The sequence below is a fragment of the Oryctolagus cuniculus genome, chromosome 1 (genome assembly GCF_051225735.1).
Source record: "Oryctolagus cuniculus isolate XC-2025 breed Fujian yellow rabbit chromosome 1, ASM5122573v1, whole genome shotgun sequence".
NCBI classification, from domain to species: Eukaryota; Metazoa; Chordata; class Mammalia; order Lagomorpha; family Leporidae; genus Oryctolagus; species Oryctolagus cuniculus.
In genome coordinates, this window is record NC_142867.1 from 41,499,767 (window position 1) to 41,526,012 (window position 26,246).

The 26,246-nt window shown below is 35.8% G+C and overlaps 1 protein-coding gene and 1 pseudogene across 3 annotated transcripts in view; one reads left to right on the forward strand and one right to left on the reverse strand.

The window, feature by feature from the left end:
* LUZP2 (leucine zipper protein 2) overlaps window positions 1–26,246 on the reverse strand; it is a 527,801-nt gene that overhangs the window by 349,028 nt on the left and 152,527 nt on the right. The window lies entirely within an intron of this gene.
* LOC103351692 (ankyrin repeat domain-containing protein 49-like) overlaps window positions 1–26,246 on the forward strand; it is an 82,997-nt pseudogene that overhangs the window by 46,638 nt on the left and 10,113 nt on the right.

The following is a 26,246-nucleotide window of genomic DNA, read 5'->3' on the forward strand; positions in this document are numbered from 1 at the left end:
GTCAGCACAATCTTGGGTATCCATGGGCATTTACCAGTCTATTAAGCCTAGAAAGGTGACAAGGTTGCACAAAAGAGTTGGAGGATCAGATAAGGCCAAGGAATTACAGCGCTTTATGAGACATGGAAAATAACTGACAATCTATTATTTTTCATCATTATTGTATTATTCTAAGTGCAAAAATTGTGAATGCAGAGAATGATTACAATTTCAAAGATCTGTTGTGTTGTAGGAGAATTGTTTGGAGGAAGGTCACAGTGAAAGAAATAGGGACACTCTTCTAGTAGAGTGAGGTAGTTAAGAATGGAAGCCATAATAAAATGGTCAAATATGGAATAGTTTAAAATTAATATACTTGATATACATTTGGAGGCAGAAACACTAAAACATGACACCTAACTAGTCTGTTGTTAGTGCTTACCATTAAATTTTTCAATTCCAATATTTGTAATGTTCTTTTAATAAAGAACATTAGAATACAAGACATCACTGAGAAAAGTTTAATGCTACTTGTGCATCAAATAAAGTGTTTCTTATCTTGATCATATTAGCCAGTTATATATTTTTTTCTGATTTCATTAACTGAGTTTATGAGCAAATAGTCATCATTTGTTACATTCCAATTTCTGGATTGCTATACTTTAATGAGAGTATAAGCGACTTTTATTGTAAGACATTTGGATTATACTATTTACAGATGCTTTGGGATTTGTAGAAGAAAGTCATAAAAATACACATTGAAGGAGAATATCTTCACTATACCATCTGTACATTGTTTATGCAACTGGCAGTAGCTATGCCATTGTAGTCATTAGGGCTTCATACCAAAAATCCAAGCCAGTAAAACTCTCTCTTTCTCAAAAAGATCTTTTCTGGCCCAATATGATTTCACTGATCTCTAATCTTATCTTTCAATTATGCCTTATTAGATAAAGAAGAGCAAAACATACCATTAGCATTTTTTTGATTCTGTGTTCTTTCAGAAGCAGAAAAAAAGTGCATTGTAGGACAGAAATATTCACAAAATAACTTTAAAATATCCAATCAGATATTTCTTGAAATCAGATGTCTCTTCAATGTTTTAAGTTAAAATATTTGAGTTAAAAAGGTTATTTTCCTTAACTGTTTCCACTAATGGTCATTGTATAGCAAAAAAATAACCAGACTAAGCATCATTTCTTTTTACTGAAATGTTGAGCTCATGTACTGAAGGTTGGATAAATAAACAATATTTATTTTATAATGCACATAGTTTCATTTTTAAAATCTTTACAGAAAATAAATTTTGTGGTATGCAGTAATATATTCCTGACATACTGACCACATTATGAAAAGTCTGAAATATAACAAATGTACAACATATTTTACCTTGAGGAAATTGCTTTATGATTTATAATAATAATCCCACATCATCTATGGTCAATAAAATTTCTCAGGAAAATTAAGGGATTTTCTTGTACTTAATAATATTTTTAAATAAGATTTTTGAAAGTTTCACAATACAAAGTTCAGAAATGCCAAAACATCTTTCCTTGTGTTATTGTGTTAGCGAAAATGGAGTCTATTTTTCACCTACAAATCAGTCCATGGCATAACATTAGTGTTCAGATAACCCAATCTCACTTTAAAGGGCTTATTGATTTATCTCATCCTTGAACTACAACCTAATTTTCTCAAAGTGATCACAGGACAAAAGACAAACACCAAGGTCATGTCAGCTGTGAAGATGGAACTGTATTCCAATTTCTGACTTGAAGGAGGCAGTTTTCAAAAGGTTGGCTAGATTCTTAGAAATAAACTAAAAAGTCTAGTCAGGATTTGATGTATGTCATACATAAACAACACTTCTAGGTAAAAATTGAGTTTAGATTTTTAAGACAAAATTGCATCATTATGTATTTTCCTAGCTATAGGAGGTAGAGGAAAGACTATCTAGAACTTCTGAAAATACCTTCAGCCAATCCCTTTTTTCACCCAAGTTTTACTTATGTGTTGGAAAGGAAGAGTGATAGAGAGGGAGACAGGAAGGGGGAGGGGGAGAAAGAAAGGGAGTGAGAGATAAAGAGAGATCTTCTATTTGCTGGTTCATTCTACAAATGACCACAATACCCATACCTCGATTAGGCCAAACCCAGGAGCCAGTAACTCCATCCTGGTTTCCTATGTTGGTGGCAGGGGCCCAAGTATTTGAGCCACCTTCTGCTGCTTTCCCAAGAGCATTAGCAGAAGGTTGGTTAGGAAGTGGAGTATCTAAGACTTGAACCAGCACTCTGATAAATGAGATGCTGGAGTTAGCAGATGATGGCTTAATCTGCAGTGGCACAACACTGGATCCCTCTTACACAATTCTGATAGTGAGGTCACTGAACAAAGGAAAGCCCATTGACTCCTACAAATGGAATTGTTAAATGGTGAAGGGAAGAGCAAGGTGAGGAATGGGAGGAATGAGAAACAGAGATAGAGATAGTGAATCCAACTCCATTGTTCTAATTTTTCTTTTCTGTAGTGTTTCGTTGTTTGCAAACATTATGGAGTAATGTTTCATAAAGTGGTTGTACATGAGCACGTCACCATAGTTAAGTATGCACTAGATAAAATAAGGTATAAGTAGAAGTCACTTTGTAAATATTCAATTAGTAAACATATTAAAGGTTTCATGGCAATCTACAACTTTGCATTTATTTTGCATTTTGTTACTTCACCACATTGTTCTTTGTTTTGATTTTAAGTTCTTATTATCTTCTGGGTGATTCCTAGTGAAAATAAAAATGTGAAGAGGGATGAGAAATTTATTAGTGGAAACATCACAGAACAAGCAATGAGGAAAGTTTGTGTCATCCTGTAATCAGAGAAATGTCCAAGAGGTGAAGGAGATGTTTGTGACTAGCCAGAAAAGAAGCTTACCTGCTCTCTTTTATAGGCAAATGGAAAAAGGAAATAAAAGATGATGCAAATACTCTGAACTAAATACAAATATTTGAAATTGAGATAAAATCAACTAAGCTTCAAGAAGACTGTTGCTGAAAGTACCAAAGGAGTTTAATTATTTCTATTCTATCATTATTATGAGGCTTTAAAATATGTAGAATGAATATTTAATCCAGAGAACCATACAGAGTAGGGTAATGATGAATGGAAATTTTATTCTTTAAAACATTTTTTTTCAAATTCTGGCTTTACATAAAGTAGTTTTATTAAGTGGAGAGTGATTAGAGTTCTCAGATATTTCAGAAATCTAAGAGAGAGAAGCAACCAAGGGGATTATCTATTCCAAGATTGATAGCAATGCTAATGAGAAGTTTTGTAGCAAAGTAATTATAGGGCAAACTTGGGGTTGTTAAGAATTGAATATATAGTAAGGAAAAAAGAGTAGTACAATAATCCTGGATTCCCAGAATTTTTGCTTTGAAAAAAAGGGGCCAACACATTGCTTCTCAACTGTGGGCAGTTTTGCCTCCTGGGATATATTTGGCATTGTCTAAAGACATTTTAGTTGATACAACTGGGGTGTGAATGTCCCATCTGTTAAACATCCTACAGTACATTGGACAGTCCCCACAGCAAAGCACTATCCTATCCAACTGAAAACCTCCACACTGCCAAGTTTGGAAACACTGAGAGAAAAATCTCAAGAGAGAGTTTGCTAATTTTGGAATGAAAAAAGAAAGGATTTGTAAATCAAAGCAGAAAACTTATGCCTACCCCCAGCTCCAACCCCTGCTCAAGTCACTTATGGTCCCTCTCAAACATGGTGTAGAGTGCAAAGCTAGTGTAGAGGTGAGACAAGGGACAGCTTCCGAAGCCATACTGGGCATTGTTGAGTCAAAAATAGCATAATCTAGTGAACACAGGAGGCAAATAATTTTTTAACTGCCAATTACTAACATCATGACCTTTGTTTCAAGGGGAAAGATACAAAAATATTTTTTAAAATAGACTATAGTCCTCAGGGGGTTAAAGAAAGGGGATATTTGGCAAATTTCAAAATTTAGATTAATTACTTACATTGAACATTTAACTTAAAATTTGTTAATCATTTTTTGTCACTGTATTTGCATACTCTCATAATAAATGAGGTGGTAAATCAGGAATTTTGGAGAGAACAAAGATTGAGGCTTAATCAGTTCTTTTTAATTTTAGGCAATGTAATCTTAGGCAACTCACATCATCACAAGGAGCCTTATCTCAAACATCTTTGTGCTATTAAATTATTACATGAAACATAATTTAATGAAGCACAATAGCAAATGCAGAAATATGCAGAAGTTTTATGACAAATATAAATTATCTTGTCATAAAACAAAAATTAGAGAATTTATAGTGATTGTCCCAAAATAGTAGTTAATAAATTGGATACGCAAATATTACAAGTTTAACCCTCTTTAGACATTAGTACTGTATTGTTCCCATGGAGACAAATTTTACCGTAGTGGAAAATTTACAGCTACTTCCAAAGGGACTAAAGGCTTCAGCAGAAGATTTGCTTCAGTAAGCAAGAAAAAGTTGGGCTTGCTGAACAATTCAGAATATATAATAATACAATTCCTTCCCCACAGTGCATAAGTTGGTTCAATATTTGTATCGAGTTACATAGCACAGCATTTAATAAATCACAGACTATTGAGAGGTATCTCTCAATTACAAATTCAGCTATTTCAGAATGTATTTTGCTGAAAAGTCCATTCACTCACAATGTTTGTTGTCAGTCTATTAATAAGCTCTACGTATGCCAATTTGAGACTGATTTTATTTCCTGCTGATAACATTTTAAAAATAAAGGAAAAAATAAATATGTTTGCCTATTGCTTCAAAAGCTAAATTAAAATGTTTGCTCCTTACTCATTTTGCCTAATGACTACTGGGCTAGCTTTATGCTTTTAAATCATTAGTGAGGCCTTATCTTTTTGTTAAAGCAAGAAAACCTATTTCAATTGGGCTAGTACAATACTCAAAGAACATGACTCTTTTTGGATCTATTACATACACTTGCTCTCCCTGTAGAGTGTTTGTATTCCACTTTTAATATCAAAAAAGGGAGTCATGGAGGACATCAGACTCTTGGTACAGGCAAACTGAATATCTGAAATTTGTTTTGAAAATTCATTTTTGTGTATTTGTGATGATTGCAGGAAAACCCTTAGAATGTCAACACCTGATATGTTGGGATATCTATCTGAAAATTAACTATTCAAAAAATCAAATTTTCATGTGCACAGATGTCACAGCAATGTTATTTAAAAGAATGTAAATTAAAAGAAATCTAACCTATCAATAAAATGGTAAAAATGACATTTAACAAAGTCACAGAAGGGGAATATTTTGAATCCAAGAAGAAAAATATTATAGATAATTTATGAATAAAATTAAAGCAATTAGAAAAAAAGTTTAAAATAAGAGAAAACATCTATCGGAGGGAAACATAAGCTACAGAGATATAAAAGAAGATTTTATAGATACAAAGATGTATCCTGTTTTATGGAGTGGGAAGCTTAACTATTAAATACATTCCTTATATCAAACTCTAAATTCATAATACTGATTGAATAAATACTTTTGCCGTGTAGGTAGGAATTTTGAAATATGAAAAACTTACTCTTCTGCTAGGATATAAATAGACAAAATACTCAGGATTTCTTTGAGAAAGAATAATATTGAGCAATAACTAGTTTTAATAGAAAATGGAAGTGCATTATGAAACTATGCTAACTCAGATTGGTATTGGTTAGGTACAGATTGCTATACCCAACTAGCTTATTCAATCTATTTTTAAAGATTTATATATTTATTTGAAAGGCAGAATAACAGAGAGGCAGAGGCAGAAAGAGAGAGAGAAGGGAGAAAGAGAGAGAGAGAGTGGGAAAATACAGAGAGAGAGAAAGAGAGGAGAGAGAGAGAGAGAGAGAGAGAGAGAGAGAAAGTGTTCCATCCACTGGTTCACTCTCCAAATGGCCAAAATGGCTGGAGCTGTGCTGATCAGAGGAGGAGCCTCCTTTGGGTCTCCCACGTGGGTAAAGTGGCCCAAGGACTTGGGCCATCTTCCACTGCTCTCCCAGGCCAGAGCAGAGAGCTGGATTGGAAGTGGAGCAGCTGAAACTGGAACCGGCACCCATATGGGATGCCAGAACTGCAGGTGGCGGCTTTACCCACTATGCTACAGTGCCAAGCCCCTCAATCTTATCATAAAGGTAAAAATTAGGTATTCCATGAAGCTTTCTAGTAGCAATTGCTTATTACTTTTGAAAGAAGCATAAAGCTAACTATTAACTTTATAAGAAAACTTAACACTTTTAATGAAATAAAAGAAGAAAATCCAAAACTATCAGAAATATTTCTTGAAAAAATGTTAACAAGATTTTCTATAATTTTATTTAAAAACTCTAGAAAATGAAACAGGTTAGCAAATTCATTGTTGTAATTACGAGAAACGTGGTCCAAAAGAAATGTGTATATATGTGTTTTCTAAATTAGCCAAGTATAAAGAGCCCCATGGCATCAAATTGGTAGTGGTCTACACTTAGCTACAAGTATGAGCACTTGGTATGATAAATAAACTCAAATATCACATCCTAGGATCTACTGGTCTTAAGTTTGTATTCTGACATGATTGATTTTATACATTCAGCTATAAAATGAGAATGGCAATACCATGGAGCTAACTTGCAGAGTCTATCAACATTTTTGAGACCATAATAATCCTTATATAAGAAAAGATGCAGAAAATTAGTATAAAAATTAAACAGCTACTGGATAAAATCAATGTGGTATATATACATAACAGAATGCTACTCAGCCATAAAAAAAGAGGAAATCCTATTCTTTGCAATAAGAGTCCAACTGAAAACCATTACATTTAGTGAAATGAGGCAGTCCCCACATAACAAATATCATATATTTTCTCTGATATGTAGTAGTTAATATAGAATACAAAAATGTATAATAATGAAATGGGCGTCTTGAGATTTGATTGTTGTCTTTAGCCCTTGCTTGTACTCCTGTTTAATGTGAAATGTTTGTGACCAAAGATCATTAAAGATCTAATCAATAGAGATTCTGAATTTTCTTCTTACTTCAGGAAAAAATTTTCAAGATTTTTACCTAAACCAAAAAATCAACATTTTTAACTTCTAGAAAGAGACCAGGTATCTTTTTTGCAAAAAACTAACAAAACACACTTTTGCAAATATCAAACATTAATATTATAACAAAATCAAGGACATACGATTACTAGGAGTTATAACAAGGCATCTGCCTAAAATAAAACACAAACCAACACACACTTAAAGACCTGAAAGTGGCCATTCTCAAAGCCCAATGCATAGAGATGGAGACAGAATAGAAAAAATGTTTCATTGACAGGGTTCTGTGTTTAAAACAATTGTAGCATTAATTATAATCCCCAAAGATTAGTCCTATGAAAATGCACAGCTCATTTAAAAACAAATCATTAGTACCAATAAGACAAACATTTAGCAAGTCCAGAAATTATTTACTTATTTATTTGTTTATTTATTCCAAGGAATAGGACTGCACTTCCAAGGAACTAAGTTCAAGAACAATAAATAATTAATTTGAAAGAAGGAAATAATTGATTCATGGTGGGGAATAAACTAATTTTGCTTCTGGATAAACCCAGGTGCACACATTCCTTTTGCTAACTTCTTCATTTTACTAGTAAGAAAGCTAAAGTCAAAACGAACGTTTTTCCAAGATCTCAAAAGTGTCAGAGCTGGACCTTGAACTTAGATCTTCTGATCTCCCTTTCTAGTTGCATTTTTATGCCTGCTGGTAGCAAGTTAATGAGATTCTATTTTACAAGGTGCTTAAACCCAGACTAAAGAAAATAACAGTTTAATGAAAATTGTAGAGATTCACCTGCAAGTTTGGTTATATTTTTTTGAAAAATTTTAAGAAAATATTTATCTATTTGAAAGACAGAGCCACAGAGAGTCAGAGACAAAGGCCAGAGGGTGGGAGAGAGGGATCTCGTTCATCTGCTGGTTCACTCCTCAAATGGCCGCAATGGCCAGGGCTGAACTGAGCTGAGCCAGACTGAAGCCAGTTACCAGGAGCTCCCTCTGCTCTCCCAAGTGAGTACAGAGGCACAAGCACATGGGCCTTCCTCCACTGCCTTCCCAGGCCACCAGCAGGGCTCTGGCTTAGAAGTGGAACAGTCAAAACTCAACCCATCGCTCATACAGGATGTTGGCACTGCAGACAACAGTTTAACCTGCTGTGCCACAGTTCTGGCCCCGCATTTTAAAATTTTGATTAGAAAACAAGACATAATACATATAAAAATCCAGGAAAATCTAGTGTCCATTCAAGTTGCATGATGTACTTTAATTTGTTTTTCTCCTTCTATTCATAAGCCTTTTGTACATTTCATTTCTCATGAAGAGAGTTGAGTTTCACAGTCAAGCTATGTAGTAATAATAAAGAGTATGGAATGTGCTATTTAATGGGTACCCTATTTTATTCTGTACCCTATCATCAAATAGGCATATAATAAGTATGTGTTGCTTTCCCAACAGCAACTATTCTCCTTCTAGGAAAAACATAGTGCCTTTTTTAGGAGAGTTAACTTTTGAGGGATTCTGTGTCACATGGAGAGTTGATCACTTGGAGGACTCCATAGCTTCGACGACAGTGATTGGTACATGGGCCCTTTCTGCTCAGTGAATATCCCAAAGATTTTTAAGACATAGTGGATGCAAATTTCTCTTTCTAAATTGTTTGGTAATTTCTGCATATAACATTTCAAATGATCTAGCATCCTATTTGTCTCCACATGGAGAAAGAGAGAACATGAGAATAAAACTACAAGGGGAAATAATATGACATGAAGAAATACACACTAAATCCTGAGACATTCTTGGAGTGCCTACATCTAGCTATGCCTGAGACCAGGAGATTACCCAGATTCTTCTTTAAAATCAGTTGATTCTCATTCTCTTTTTATGCCTTAGTGTTGGAGTTGAGTTTCTGTTACTTCAAAAAAATATTCCAGACAAAACAAATGAAACAACTAAAAAGGCAAGAAAATCACATAAGATTTCCTTTTAAAATGTAATACAATTTGCAAAAGAAACCCTGAGGGCAGCATGAATTTTTTGTTTTGTACCTTACTATATTCAACAGTGTTTGCCCAATCTGACACTGACATTAGTAATTGCAATTTTCCTGCTTAACTGTTCTTATTTCCATAAATGTTAATTAATAAACTTAGAGAATATTATCTGTCTTCATTCTTGGTGTGTTGGAAAATTTACTGCTTTGAAAGTCAGAAACCTTGGTTTTTAGGGTACTTGGATTATGGGAAGTCAATTCTTCTCAGTCAATGCAAATGTAAAGGGTGTTGCTAATCCAAGAGTCCATAAAATTCAGTCTGCTTGTATTGTATACTTTATAATTTTGACTAAGTCTATTCATCATTTGCCATGTTGCACAGATCACTGAGTTGCTGGGAGCTCAAAGTTCCTAGAAATCTAAACTGCAAGTCAGAAATTGTGGGAATCAATATCAGCTTGTTCAATGTCCAAACTCTGTGTCTTTTTTAGAGAGCCACCTATTCTACAAAGTGCATAGTTTAACACGTTTAAAACAATGTGCTTTCAAACTGCATGCTTAAGTTTATATATTAAATAATACATGTATTTGGAGATCTGAAATACAGTGTATTTGAATATGCAGATGAACAGTTAAAGGATCTTCATGGACAAAGTTAATAATGCCATTTAACATGTAAATAATACTTTACTGTTATTAAAAGTGTTTCTAGGGCCGGCGCCACAGCTCACTAGGCTAATCCTCCGCCTTGCGGCGCTGGCACACCGGGTTCTAGTCCCGGTCGGGGCGCTGGATTCTGTCCCGGTTGCCCCTCTTCCAGACCAGCTCTCTGCTGTGGCCAGGGAGTGCAGTGGAGGATGGCCCAGGTCCTTGGGCCCTGCACCCCATGGGAGACCAGGATTCCTGCCATCGGATCAGCGTGGTGCGCCGGCCGCAGTGTGCAGGCCACAGCGGCCATTGGAGGGTGAACCAACGGCAAAGGAAGACCTTTCTCTCTGTCTCTCTCTCTCACTGTCCACTCTGCCTGTCAAAAAAAAGTGTTTCTATATATTATCTCATTTTATTCTCAGAAAATATTTCATATGTAAGCTAATGAAGGGGGCTGCAATGATTAAGGGACATGTACAAAGTAATGGAATAAGACTACAAATAACAATTATGTCAGTTTATATGTCTCTCCACCATGCATTGCTCCTTCCTTCCATTTTTCAATGTGATTGTCTTGCTTTTGTTTTATGTAGGTTTATTGATTTACTTTCTCATTTGACACTTCGGCTAAGACAATCCTCCATCACATTTTCAGAAATAACACTGAAAAATTCTTTGACATTCAAACTTTGAGAACACAACTTTCACTTAATAATGACCTTTTCTGTAGGTACTGCCCTTCCCAGGATTAAGATCTGAATTTCTCTCAGAGAAATCTCTTTTCCAGGTCAGGAGAAAGGATTACATTATATAACTTACTGTTAATTCCGCAGATTTAAAAATAGTGCTATTTTATAAATTTTATTCTAGTTGAGTATCTTCTTTACTAAGAAAGTTTGAAATAGTATCTAATTTTTAATCTACATATTTAAATGTAGATATTTAGGTAATCATAAAATAATTATAGAAGGAAATTCTATGATCTACAATTAGTGATTTTTCATCACAAATTATTTTATTTTGGAGATATAATGCCTCCTCACTTCCCTAAAAGTGTGCTTATTTCAAAGTCTCACATTTTCTTATTAACTCTTTAGGTATTTTTAAAAATTTTTTTGTTATTATTTATTTGACAGGTAGAGTTGTAGACAGTGAGAGAGAGAGAGAGAGACAGAGAAAGGTCTTCCATCCATTGGTTCACTCCTCAAATGGCTGCTATGGCCGCCACTGGGCCAATCCAGGAGGCCAGGTGCCTCCTCCTGGTCTCCCATGCGGGTGCAGGGGCCCAAGCACTTGGGCCAGCCTCCACTGCCCTCCCAGGCCACAGCAGAGAGCTGAACTGGAAGAGGAGCAGCAGGACTAGAATCCAGTGCCCATATGGGATGCTGGTGCCGCAGCCGGAGGATTAACCAAGTGAGCCATGGCGCAGGTCCAGCTATTTAGGTATTTCTGAAGGGACTTCAAAAGTCACAGAAAGGGGCTGGCGTTGTGGCGTACCTGTTAAAGCCGTGCCCTGCAGTGCTGGCATCACTTATGAATGTTGGTTCAAGTCCAGCCTGCTCCACTTCTGATTGAGCTCTCTGCTACGGGAAAGCAATAAAAGATGGCCCAAGACCTTGGGCCCCTGCACCCATGTGGGAGACTCAGAAAAAGCTCCTGGCTTTGAATCAGCACAGCTCCGGCCACTGTGGCCAGCTAGGGAGTGAGCCAGCAGATGGAGGTCTTCTCTCTCTCTCTCTCTTGCCTCTCCTCTTTCTGTGTAACTCTATCAAATAAATACATCTTTTTAAAAAAAGTTATGGAAAGTAGTATTAAAAGATAAGTTTATTTGGAGGTAAAAAATTAAAATCCTTGCATATTTTTTGATAATATGCATTTTCCATGAACTTTTTGAATGCCTTTTATATAGTTTTGTTATTTGATTTTGGTGCTTCTTATCTATTGCTAAATTTTTGATTGCCTTTTTCAGAAACGATTGGTAATTGTTGACTTTCTGCTTACTTTAGAATTTGAAATTCCCTGTTTCACTGTTTATGGACACTCAGCTTTCTATAAATTGACACTGGTGATTGTGAGGAGAGTGGTAAAATTACTGTGGAGAGTCAAAAAGGGGTATTCTGTTTGGTTTATTTATTATTAGGGTCAAATAATGATTATATATCTTTCTAGGGTATAGTTTGAGGTTTTGCTACACATATATTCAGTATTGATCATCCCAGAATAGTTTGCTATCCATCATTTTAAACATCTATCTTTTTTTGTGATGAGAACATTCAAAATCATCTCTCTTGGCTATTTTGAATTACATGATACAATACAGTTAACTATAATCACGCTTTTGTGTGAAAGCTTTATTTGAAAAAGAAATGACTATATACTGAATTTTAGTAATTATGAACCTAGATCTCATTAACTAAGAAATAGAGACATATCCAATTCTAGAATAAGACAGACTTTCAACACAAAGGAAAACAGCTCAGTGGTGCTAGCAATACTCAAAGTCAATGTACTGAAAAATACAGCTGTGCTGACAAAAAGACATGAATGGAGAAAGGTACGTGTTGACTCTGCAGCCCCAGCTGTGCAAGGATGACATATGATCCACACATCTGTCTATAGCCCATTGAGCAGACCAACAGAGTCTTACAAGGATAATAATTGTTCCACAAAAGCAACAGGTGTTAAGTGTGTTTCTAAGTTGGCACGATACTCACTAAGATTCATTCAACTTCATATACTAATATAAGATTTTTATTTCAATTATTGGGCACATGCAATGAAACAGAATAACTCAAGCTGCATTTCTTGTGTGATTTAACAGTCATTTGTTGCCTGGAAATTGGGGAAAGCATTTCTGAAGAAGTAAGGTAAAATACATATTGCATTGCATTTTTATAATGAAAGAGCATGAAATGTCATAAAAGGTGAAAAGAACGCTAAGTAGTTTCATTTGTAAAACACACCTAGAAATACAACTAGGTATCTAAAATCAATGTTATCTTTAAATTTCATTTTATCCTCTCCCAATAGCATGCTTAAAGTATTTTGATGAAGTGAAATTACTAAGCAATATGTGAATGTTACCCATGCAGAAATTGTATTTCTTTAATGCATAGGTATTAAAATTCTCATAAAACTATACCTCCATATTTCAAGCAGTTGAATTATTTTGCAATTTGGTTTTTTATTTAACAAGCACAGTTTCATAAGTTTCATAACCAGATGTCCTGTTTTTAATATCATAAATAAAATTTCAAAAATGTAAATCTTATCTTTTATTGTATCCAATAATGTCATAAATCATAGATTAACTGAAAGGGCATCCTCCTTATTTGAATGTTTTTGAGTAACTGAGATCTACAGTGAATGCATTTTTAAAAAGTTATTTATTAATTTTTGTAAGTCAGAGCTAGAGAGAGAGAAGAAGAAACAGAGAAAGAGATCTTCTATCTGCTGGTTCACTCCCCAAATGGTTTGCTACAAAGCAACAGAAAACCAACATAATATTCCACATGGACTTACGTAACCAGGCTCTGTTCTCCCTCTCTAAGTTGATTTACCAGCCAATTCATTCATCAATTTACTCTGCTTAGTAGCACAGGCCTATTTCCTGCTTATACTTAGAGATTTTTGACAATTCCTTACATGGAAATAGAAAATTAGCATAATGTGAATACTTGTTTCTACATTATTTACAAACTGGAAAATCAGGACTCTTCCCAAATAATACTGTAAATCTAACATGAATAGATTAAACTTCTTCATTTTGAGTTTAATCTGCAGAGCGTTTCAATGATTACAAATTCTTGAATAGGAGACTTCATTCTTTGCAGCAATGAATAAGGTCTTCAGAGCTCAACAGGGCTGTGTTTAAATTATGATCGAGATGGTAATGGTGGGTGAATCACTTAAGATGCCAGTGTCAGTGTCTTTATTTGTAAACTAGAAATAATCTTTACATAGGGGTTGGGGAAGCCTGGTAAGAGGGAATTTGAGATACACTAAAACCTTTCTTAGCACAACACTCAGCTTTTAGGAGTCAGTTACAGAGCGTTTTCTAACCTAGTCCCAGTGATTGGTGAGAAACACAATTTAGGTATTTAAAATGTTCTAAAGGAACGTCTCTCTTAGGTCAAACTCCCATGGACAGGACAGCCAGTCACTAAATTCCAGACACTTATCTCTAGCATTTCAGCACACACATTCGGTTACTCTCAAGACTTGTTAAAGAGGCACTTTTACTCTGAAATGTACCACTTCCTCTGTAAAAGTTTCTTTATGATCACAATGGTACAATATTTAACCTTTTGTTTTAATAATTTTCATGTTATCACCTTTGATAGCACTTTCTTAAACAACTACAATCTAAAAATATTATGGTTCTAGCCCCTAAATGTTCACCATCACCACATAATCCCTCACTAGTAGTTCATTTCCACATTGTGATTCAAAATATTCCTCCACTTCTAGTTATTAAAAAGGTCCCTGTAAAACAAACTAAAAGCTACCATCAATATCACTATGTCAGAAAACACCCGAATAGCTGTTTCCAAAGGTCCTTTTCAGACTGTTAAGGTGCTTCACATAATGAAATGAATAATTATAATTTTAAAAACTGCATATAATTAACAAAAGACTAATATTTGCCTTAATCTCTGAAAAAACTCCCTGTTGGCACAAATTAGTTCAAGGTCCTAATTACATCAGTGTGAATTAGAAACAAAGGGGGTAAATTGAAAATATCACTTCTTTTCATGTTTAATGGCACTTCACAATAAAACAATTGATATTCAAAAAAATAATAAACCTCATTTTTATACGTCTCTGCAACATGTAAGCTTCATCTTTCCATAAAATGAAATATTATAGGAGGTAGATAAATTTTTTTTTTCTGACTAGATTCAGTGGAGTTAACTCAGGCTAAATATCCATGCAAAATAAAGAAAAAAATGTTAAAAACTAAGGTATATCTTCATTCCTTGCAAAGAACTTTCTACTAAATTTTCAATTCATATAACATTCAAAGAATTAAGATAAAAATTTATTTAAAAAGTTAAATTATCACTTTTAGGAGGAATTAAATGAGGACAATATTATTAATATTATTAATAAGGATGTTCATAGAACATTTTAAAACAGTGTAAAATATGAAGTTAGTTTAAATATAAGGCATATATCACTTAATGTTAGTAGACATTAAAGTTAATTAATTGAATTCTCATACATACTTAGCAATCCGTGTCTGTGTAGATTATCTTCCTTCCAGTTACTCTATGTAGACTCTTTGGTTTGCTACCTTGGTCCAAAGTCTCCATAGATATATAGCTTCTTCTCTACGTTTTAGTCAATTATATTGAGTAGTCCGTAGATGGGGTAAGATTACACCTAGAGGACTGCTACACTTATTTAAGAGACTTTAACCATACTCTTATAAAATAGCTAGATTTAAAAATGAAGTAGTTTAATACATTAGTATCTGATACTGTATCCTATTCTTGTAGATATCAAGTAATTATTTCTTCTCTCCACTTTATCATGATTTTTTCATGAAATATAAACTTGCTTAAATAAAATAAATGCCATTTGAAAAGCTCTCTTCATCTCACAACATCGTCTGGTTATGTTGCCCAATGCCCCTGAGGCATTTTGTAACAGAGTATCTTGAGTTGCCTGCATTCCAGCACCTTTTATCTTCTGTCTCCTAGACTCACATTACTTGAGCTTTCATTAAAATTGATCTTTTGAAAAGAACTTTGTTCAATTTATCACTTCCTGATCATGCAAACAAATGATTAGAAGTTGATTGGGGCCAGCGCTGTGGTGCAGTAGGTTAATCCTCTGCCTGCAGCGGTGGCATCCCATATGGGCACCGGTTCTAGTCTCGGCTGCCCCTCTTCCAATCCCGCTCTCTGCTGTGGCCTGGGAAAGCAGTAGAAGATGGCTCAAGTGCTTGGGCCCCTACACCCGCATGGAGACCAGGAAGAAGCACCTGGCTCCTGGCTTCAGATCAGCATAGCTCCAGCCATTGCAGCCACCTGGGGAGTGAACCAAGGGAAGGGGGACCTTTCTCTCTGTCTCTCCCTCTCACTGTCTGTAACTCCACCTCTTAAATAAATAAATAAAATCTTTAAAAAAAAAAGATAAAAGAAGAAATTGGCTTACATGACTTACACCTTTCTATGACTCAGGGGTAGCATTCTACACAATTTTTAATTTTATTTAATAAATATAAATTTCGATAGTACAACTTTTGGATTATAGCAGCTTTTCCCCCCATAACCTCCCTTCCACCTGCAACCATCCCATCTCCCACTGGCTCTCCCATCCCCTTCTTTATCAAGATTCATTTTCAATTATCTTTATATATAGAAAATCAACTTAGTATATACTAAGTAAGGATTTTAACAGTTTGCACCACACAGATACACAAAGTATAAAGTACTGTTTGAGTACTAGTTTTACCGTTAATTCGCATAGTACAACACATTAAGGACAGAATCCTACATGGGGAGTAAGTGCTCAGTGACTCCCGTAGTTGTTTAACAATTGTCACTCTTATTTATGACGTCAGTAATCACAGAGGCTCTTGTCATGAGCTGCCAAGGCTATGGAAGCCTCTTGAGTTCACAAACTTCAACCTTATTTAGACAAAACCATAATCAAAGTGAAAGTTCTCTCCTCCCTTCAGAGAAAGGTACCTCCTTCTTTGATGGCCTGTTATTTCCATGGGGATCTCACTCACAGGGATCTTTCATTTAGGTCAGTTTTTTCATTCTCTTCCAGAAGCTTTGTTCCCTTGATTTCTGGAAACCAATCACTTTTGTTACTTCTCCTTTTTCAATATATATACTCTTCAACTTCTACTGAGCTTCCTTCTTTTATAACTAGGATTCTCCCAGGTATTAAAAAGTTAAAGGACTTTCCTGTGTTATTCCTGTTATTCTGTAGGTAACCAATTAGTCTCTTGGCTATAAATGCCATACTTATGTTATCCTCCAAAATTAGTATATGTAGAACCAACTTCTTTGTTTTTATTTTTTTTATTTTTTTTTTTGACAGGCAGAGTGGACAGTGAGAGAGAGAGAGACAGAGAGAAAGGTCTTCTTTTTTCCGTTGGTTCACCCCCACTGGCCTATGCTGCTGGCACGCTGATCCGAAGGCAGGAGCCAGGTGCTTCTCCTGGTCTCCCATGTGAGTGCAGGGCCGAAGGACTTGGGCTATCCTCCACTGCACTCCTGGGCCACAGCAGAGAGCTGGCCTGGAAGAGGAGCAACCGGGACAGAATCCGGCACCCTGACCGGGGCTATAATCCGGTGTGCCGGTGCCGCAGGCAGAGGATTAGCCTATTGAGGTGCAGCTCCGGCCCAACTCCTTTTTTAAATTCAGACTTACATAGGGAAGAAATTACTGGTGTTCCCATTTGAATATCCAATGGACACATAATATATGAGCCAAGTTAAGCCCATAAATGTTCTGTCTCCTCCACACTTGGCTGTTTTTCTGTCAGTGTTGCCTACTAAGTGTGATGCTAACCTTTTGAATAACTCAGACCAAAAACAAAACAAAAAGCAGAAAAGAGTTTACCGTGGCCCATCTTTTTCACTTCCAACTTTTGAAAACTAGATATTTTTGAAATGAAACAACTTTTACACTTAAAATAAATATCCAGAATTCTACAGCATATATTCACTGCTACCATTTAAAATTAGAAATTTACACACACATATGCATATCACTAAACAGTAAACCTTTTCTTATTTGCTGACAATTTAAGAAGGATATCCAAAAAGATGATCAAAGCGAGGTGGAGTTGAGCCAAAATGAATAGAAATTGCTTCCTCCATGGTTTGACAAAAAATACTTGGAGGGACCCATAAAAAAATTAACAAGTTAGGGGATATTTTGTTCACCTAATGAATTAATAACAGACATTCACATTTATTCACATAATCCTCATTTCTATCTCTAGTATCTGCACCATCGCAAGGGTCATTATTGCATTCTGACTCTTTCTCCACTGTAACCTTCCATTCTTGTATCTGTTTGCTTCACCATGATACATTCACTCACAGAGCTTTGAAGTTCTTTCTACTTGCATTTTTGCTTCTGGAAGTAATCTCACACCCCAGTTGACCATAAATTGACTTATGAATCAAAATTTGATTTAAATAGCCCCTAAATTAGTTTTATAGGAAGTAAAATAGTTTCACATAAATTATTGGATGGATAGTAGGAAAGAAGACCACTAGTTAGACACACCAGAATTTTCAAATAATCCCCTAACAATGAGAGGGTAAGTGTGTATGTGCATGTGTGAGGGAGAGAGAGAGAGAGAGGGAGAGAGAGAGAGAGAAAAGTGCATTATGGTATTCTTTTCTGAGATCCTCACAAACACTTGTTTTATTTTGTTTTGTTTTAAATTTTTGGATGGCAGCCATTATTACTGGGGTGATATGAAATTTCACTGTGGTTTGTATTTGCATTTTCCTGTTGGATAATGATCCTGAGCATTTTTTCATGTGTTTGTAAATCATTTGTATTTGAAACTGTGAATGTACTGGATTTATAAAGTAAGACCACCTTTGGAATATTGAAGTAAAGATGATGTGCATTTAAACAGCACAATGTTCTATAGGGTGTGAACATGAGTCTTAAACTCAGAGAGAGATCACAGATAAGTTAAAGAAATAAAACTATCCCAGAGCAAATAAGTGAAGCTACAAAAATTGTGCCTAAGGAGGCTAGCATAGCGAAGAATGGATTCTCATAGGAAAAGAGGAGCTGGCAGAGCAGGTAGAGAGATTCGACTCAAAAAACGACTTCAGTGCGTGATGGTGGACATCAAGATGGATGCTCTCTTAACATCATTAGATTCCTCTGGATATATTGCCTCATGAAAATGAGTTGGAGATAGAAGGAACTGTATAGTTCTTGAACATAGGATGCATAAAGGAAAAGATATTAAAATAAATATAATTGTTTTATATTTTAGCTAAATATAAATAAATAACAATAAATAAACAAAATAATTGTATCAGTTAATAAAATTACAAATACAGCAACAAAAACAACTCTCAGAAATAATGAGAGCTAGTCAAGATAAGAGGTATCAATATGGAGATAAAATTCAACAATTTAATTTGAGAAAGTTGGGTAATATCATAAGTCATATAACCAAAATGGTGTTGAATTTTGTTTCCCTGGTTGAGTAATTTTGTTAGTAAAATGTTTAGTAATTATGACATTTCACCTTATATCATCAAGTTGAAAGTATTCTAATTCATGAGAGAAAATAATTTTCAGAAATCCCCGCGGACTGTCATGTATTGGTTAGGAATTCATTCTGCAGTATTATTACTTTCTATTCATTTTAATTCAGGAGGAACTTACTTTGTTTTTCTGTCTGTTTTAAAATTTAATTAATAATCACACTCAGAGTTCTTATTATTTTCTTTACTTAAAATGTATTTTTTTCACAGAGTTAGACAGTGAGAGAAAGAGAGAGAGAGACAGACAGAGAGAAACATCTTCCTTTTTCCATTGGTTCACCACCCAAGTGGCTGCTATGGCCAGTGCATTGTGGCCAGTGCGCTGCGCCGATCTGAAGCCAGGAGCCGGGTGCTTCCTTCAGGTCTCCCATGCAGGTGCAGGGCCCAAGGACCTGGGCCATCCTCCACTGCACTCCCGGGCCACAGCAGAGAGCTGGACTGGAAGAGGAGTAACTGGGCCAGAATCCGGCACCCTGACCGGGACTAGAATCCGGGGTGCCAGCGCCGCAGGCGGAGGATTATCCTAGTGAGCCACAGCTATACCAATGCAAAATAACTACAACTATGGAAGTTACATAATTACAGTAAGATGTTTTTTGTTAAGTACAGCTATTTAAAATAATGTAGGAAGACAAAGAGGAACTTCAGGCCAAAGTAACAACAGTAATACCATGGGATGAGGGTAAGTGTGGCATTAAAGAGTCTTCAAATATTCATAGAAAATATGTAGTATTAAAAGCTATCCATTAATTTCATTTTGTATAAAATAAATTAATATTTTAATTCCATTTTCTTTGAACTTTTTGAAGTTCCATCATATTCTACAAACAGAAAATTACAATGAGCATAGCGGAAGAGTTAAATAAAATAAAGCAGATTTCTCAAGTGGCATTCATTTCTCAAAAAATACACAAACAAAAATTCATTAAAAAATGACTGAAAAAAATCTCTTTCCACTAAAGCTTAATTAAACTTCTAAGGCCTGAGGCAAAGAAAATCAACAGTGCTTCATTCTCATTTCCAATACAATATTAAAAGAATAAATACTAAGTTTCTAACACCCCATTGATAATATTATGGATGCATGGGTTCTAGATAAATATTTGGTTTACCATCAACTGCAAATTGGCAGAACTATTGGATACAGATTGGGCCAAAGGAGCATCAGCAAAAGTCTGTGGCAGTGTTATGGCAAATAATATCAATTCCCAATTAAAGAACAGAAGTCATGGGCACCTTCAACATGGCATTAGTTCCAGCAGACTTGGTCATTTTGCAGCTATGAGACCAAGGAGTAGGAGAGTAGTTGCCCAAATCATGGCCTGGTAACACATTAAGGAGCAAATCTCCAAGTTCTGACATTATCATTGACCAGCTCAATGAACGTTTAGTAATAAGATGCCTCATGATTTCTTGTTTAGTTAAGAATATCAAATCCTATGATTAAAACATTTCTATATATGATAGATTTAATTAGTGGTTAAGGTGACTGTACCTCATATTCAAGTACCTGGATTTGAATTCCTGTCTCCAGATTCTTGCTAATGCACACTGAGAGGTAACAGTGATGGCTCAAGTAATTGGTTTCTTTCCACTCAGATGGAAGACCTGGATTGAGTTGCCTGCTATTGGCTACAGTCTTGTGCAGCATGGGCTATTTTGAGCAATTGGAGAGTAAATCAACAAATGGGAGCTCTCTCTGTCTCTCTCTCTTTCCTGCTCTCTCTCTCTCTCTGTTGATCTCTCAAATAAATAAACTTCTAATGTAAGAGAATTATATTAAAAATATATGTTAAAACAAAAATGTAATTAATTGTCACAACTTTTGTGTTTTTGAAAATCAAATATGCAGTTTTACTTCTCTATTTTTAGATATACACTGTGCTCATGCCAGTCTTGGTACCCTGAGCTCAATGACTATTAACACAGAATATAACATTCATTGAGTGCATACGAGATGAAATGAAAGACAACTTCTCAAGTGGTATCTACCTCTTTATGTTTATCCTCCTGGTATTTCTCTTTTAACAGAAAGCCCTTGAAGCTGGTCTATATAATGATTGCAGCAATTCTATGAAGCAAGTGCTATCAATATTTACATTTTACAGATGAAAAACCTGAGAAGCAGAAATGTAACCAACCTAAACCACACAATTCATAGGTCAGAATTGAGATTCGTTTCCTCAGGAGTCCTGTTTCCAATCACTTCCTAAAATGAAAGAGCTATTTTGGTTATACGAAGTTTAATGGACTAAGCTAATGAGATTTTTGTGCAATTTATTTTTTATGGGAAAAAGGGAAAAGGAGAATAACTTTAAGGAAACACACACATACAGACACACTTAGTATACACATATCTGTCTAATATAAGTGGTCTTGTTTACTTTTTATAGTTGTCAACATAATCATTACTTAATACTCTCTAAGGATGTGACATCATAAGAACATGCCAAATATTCTCCCAATTTATTTTTAAGGAATTGTTTGTTATTTGAAAGGCAAAGTTACAGGAGCAGAGGGAGGAACAGAAGGAGGGCAAGAAATAGAGAGAGAGAGAGAAAATCTTCCATCCACTATTTCACTCCCCCATTGGCCATGTCAACCAGGACAGGGCCAGGCTGAAGCCAGGAGCCAGGAGTTTCATCTGGGTCTCCACATGGGTGCAGGTACTAAGAATTTGGGCCATCCTCTGCTTCTTTCCCAGATGAATTGGCAGGGAGCTGGAACAGAAGTGGAGCAGCCAGGATCTGAACTGGAACCCAATATGGGATGATGGTGCAGTAGGCATTGGTTTAACCCACTGTACCACAGCACTAGCACCCACCCAATTTGAATTAAATACAGTAAAATCATACATATATTTTTAAATTTTTGTGAAAGATATTTCAAGGGTCACAAATACTGGAAGACTGTTAACTGAGCATCCTATCAGATACTCTTGTACTTAAATAAACAGGCCACAATATTCCTCTGTTTGCTTTGAGACCTGAAATCACAGACACATTTCAACACAAGGATGGCAGCTTATGCCATGGCATAAACCCAGTGCCCTGTGTACTTAAGAAATCCAGGACCATCTAAATTTTACAGGAGCATGAATGGCTCTAGGATTGCATATTCAACACCATATAAATATGTAAAGAACTAATTTAGTAGGAAAGGAGACTTTAGAAAAATGAGTTAATTGGATTACAATATATTCCAAAGAAGTATCTTTCTCCCTCTCTCTCCCATCTAATCTGTCTTCTTTCTCCCAGTATTCCCTCCCTCTCTACACCAACTTTCTTCCCATCTCCTCCCTTTCCGATAATAGGGAGGTTAGGGTTATTGAATACTTGACTCTCCTATGCTCTCATGGTTTCACTCTTTGAAAAATTTAATTTCATCCTCAAAAATTTTTTAAAAAGATTTAATTATATACTTTAAAAATCAGAATTACTGACGGAGAAGGAGAGACAGGTAGAGTTCCCATTTGTTGATTCACTACCCAGATGGCCACAACAGCCAGCACTATGCCAGCCCAAAGACAGGAGCTACATCCAATTCTCCTACATGACTGGAAGTGGCCCAAACACTTGGGCTATCTTCTGCCGCTTTTCTTAAACCATTAGCAGAGAGTTGTATTGGATGTGGAGCAGCTGGGACATGAAACGGTGCATAAATGCAGTGCTGGCATTGCAGGCAGTGGTTGTACCTGCTATACTACAATGCAGGGCCCTTTTCTCAAATTTTCAGTACCCAAACAGTATGATGGCAAATTGGAAATACAAATCACTAGTGGACCCAATGCCAGAAGTATGCACTACGTCTACCCATTAATGGGATTAGAATTTAGAAAAAAATTCAAACCTGAGTTAGACAAAAAGACATGGATATGGAGAGGACAAAAATTGCATGAATGAGCATTTATGAAGTGATTTACATGAAAGTCAGAATCTCTGAAACTACAGCCAGATTATATAAATGCTTGTTTTATTTTTACCCTTACTTTTATTATTGTTGTTCTATTTGAAATAGTTTGCTGGTGATTTTCTTAGTACTTGACTCTAGTAAGACGTCACTGAAAAAAAAAAAAAAACAACCAAAAAAACCTGAAGATCCAAACAAACTAATAAAAAACATCAAGGAACTCATAAGCTGAAATAGTCAAGAAGTCCCCCTGCCTTCCTTTCAGATTGAGTTTCCTGTGTTCTAGTACTTGGTGATTGGGATGACTTGACTACTGGGATCAGCCTTCTTGCTGCATGCTAATTCCACTTGAGTGCTATTTCACTGGCTTTGTGATCTACATGTAGTGTGAAAATCTAAACAAATGACACACTGCAAACAAACTTGATATCATCTACCCTTCTACTTTATCTACTGCCACATGGTTTAAGTATATTTGCTAAAAGGGAAGATTAAACAAGGGGAGAACATGTGCAGCATTCCCTTTGATGCAGCCTGAACGGGAAGAAGAGAACAGATGAGGATTTGCCTTGCGCTGCACAAGTGTGACCAACACTTGACTGAGGTGTCCTGATGTTCCCAGGAAAAGCAGAATGTGAAGGACTTCCCCACCCACTATTCATACAGCTTTTGTCTGAAAGTTCTAAAGTGGTGGTATACAGACACAAGCAGCTGCCAACAGTTGACATTACAGAAACACAGAGAGTCAAGGACCCTTTCCATCCAAAAAGGGCAATTTCAAAGTTAACTGGAAGGTTTGGACATCAAAGAGTGCTGTGAATTAATTCTTGCACTTTCAAAGAAAAGCATCAGAGAATAGAATCACAATGTTGAGTCCTGGGGTGAGAAATTTTGAAACTACAGAATTGATTGCTAGACATGGAGAATAAATGTCCAAATTATATATTTAGAGGTAGTTTCATATGGAAGAGAAAATATAATTTATGCAGCCAGCAATATGGTGCAGCATGTTATGCCACTGCCTACAACACCAGCATTCCATATCTGCAGCCATTAGAGTCCCAGCTGCTACAATTCTGATCTTGTTCCCTGCTAATGAGCTTGGGAAAGCAGTGGAAGAAGGTTCAAATGCTTGAGTCTCTGTCACCTATGTAGGGGATCCAGGTGGAGTTAAGGGCTCCTGGTTTTGTCCTTGGCCAGCTCTGGCCGTTATGGCCATTTGTATAGTAGATGGAAAATCTCAATCTCTCTCTCTCTCTCTCTCTCTCTCTCTCTCTCCTGCTTTCCCCCGTCTCTTTCTGTCTGTCATTTAAATAAGTAAAATATCTTTAAAAAAAAAAAAAAGACAAAGAAAGAAAGGAAGCACGCTTTACTCTATGTGGCCCTGGAATTTAGCTTTACCTGGCACTAATTGTATAAATGGAGGACAATTATAGGATGACTGTGTAAAGAGCACTCTATTAATTGGAATTATTTCATAATTAATTGTACAGTCATGGGGAACCATTTCCTAAGACTGAAAGTATTAAGGACAAACTCCAACAAAGATATTGTGTAAAACATGCCATTTGAATATGCTTTCTTCAATAATTAGCAATAAGTTGTGTGTTAAATGTCAATTAAGAGCAGCACACCAAATCTAACCTTCTTCCGCTTGTGTTACAATGTGAATGTTCATGGTTGGTCAGCATCATTTGCCTCAATTTGTTATTGACTTTCCTTTCTATGTGGCTCAAATGTCCTGCCCAACACCATGTGTTGACTTGTTCTTAATTTCAGTGTCTAACAGCTTCTTTCTCTCCCACTCTCACTAAAAATGTTTTCTAATTTCTTTATTATTGTAGTTTGTTTTCAATTGCTTTATAGAAGACAACGAATGAAAATATCTATCTTCTGACATCTTTAATGAAATTATCATTAGTTTAATTTAAAGTGATTGCTTAATGGAAAATACTTTGTATGAAAATATATTAAAATGACATGCTTGACTGTAGTTTGGTAACAAAATATATTTAATATTGATTTAAATTTCTTTATTTGTTACAGTCTGTAAATACACACAGGCATGTGATCTTTTCTAATCTAATGACTGAAACATTAGATACTGTGTTTTAAAAAATCAACTCTTAAAGCAAAAGCTGTGGGGTGGACATTGTGCTGCAGCAGGTTAAGCTCCTCTTTAGAATACCTGCATCCCATGTCAGAGGGCCTGATTTGAGTCCCAGCCAATTTGTACTTCTGATCCAGATTCCTACTAAAGTGCCTGGAGGCAGTTAATGATGGCCCAGGTAAGTAGGTTCCTGCAAGCCACATGGGAGACTGGATGAATTTCTTAACTCCTGGCTTTTTATCATGGCCTACAATGGCTGTTTCACGCATGTGAGAAGTGAGCCAAGAGATGGAAGATCTCTGCTTTTCTCCATCTCTCCTTCTCTCTTTCTCTATCACTCTGTTTTTCAAGTAAACAAATAAAGCTTTAAAAGAGAAGAACAAAATTTATGTTATGTCAAGTTGAATTTGTTTGCTTTTGTGGGGACAGAACTTCTATACAAAAAATAAACCATTTCATCATTATTTTAAAGTCACATAAATAAACAGTATAATTAGAAAAATTATTTCATTCCCTTCATAATGATGATTTTTGAGGTAGCAAGGATATCTTTATGCTAGGTTTAGTGTTACTATGGTGACTAACAGAGGTCAAGTGGGAGACTTGAAAGATGAGTTTAAAATGTGCTCATCTAATCTACAGTGAATACCATTCCTCATTACTAGAGGCTCACTATGAAGCATTTGACTGTTCAAAATAAAAAGAAATAAACCAATTGTTATATTTGACCTTTTAAAAATGGGAATAAAATTGTGACATAGTGGGTAAAGCCTCTGTCTGCAAAGCTTGCATTCCACATGGGAGCCAATTCATATCCTGGTGCTCCACTTCCTATCCAGCTGCCTGCTAATGGCCTGGGAAAAACTTTTGTCCCTGCTACCCATGTGGGAGACCCAGAAGGAGCTCCTTGCTCCTGACTTCAGCCTTGCCCAGACCCCGTGGTTGCAGTCATCTGAGGAGTGAACCAGCAGATGGAAGATCACTGTATCTCTCTGTGTCTCCCTCTCTGCAACACTGACGCTTAAAAAAAATAAATATTTCTTTAAAATGGGAACAAAAGCCAATGCTAACTTTTACATTGTAAACTCTGACTGCTTCCAACTCTGACCTATAGACTCAGATGTCTACAGGGACCAGGCCAGTATGTAAATGCATGAAAAGGATGAGCTGAAAAAAATGCATGAATCTATCAGTTCATTCTTCATTCAATATTTTCATGAAGTCGTGAACCCAGAAAAAACAAC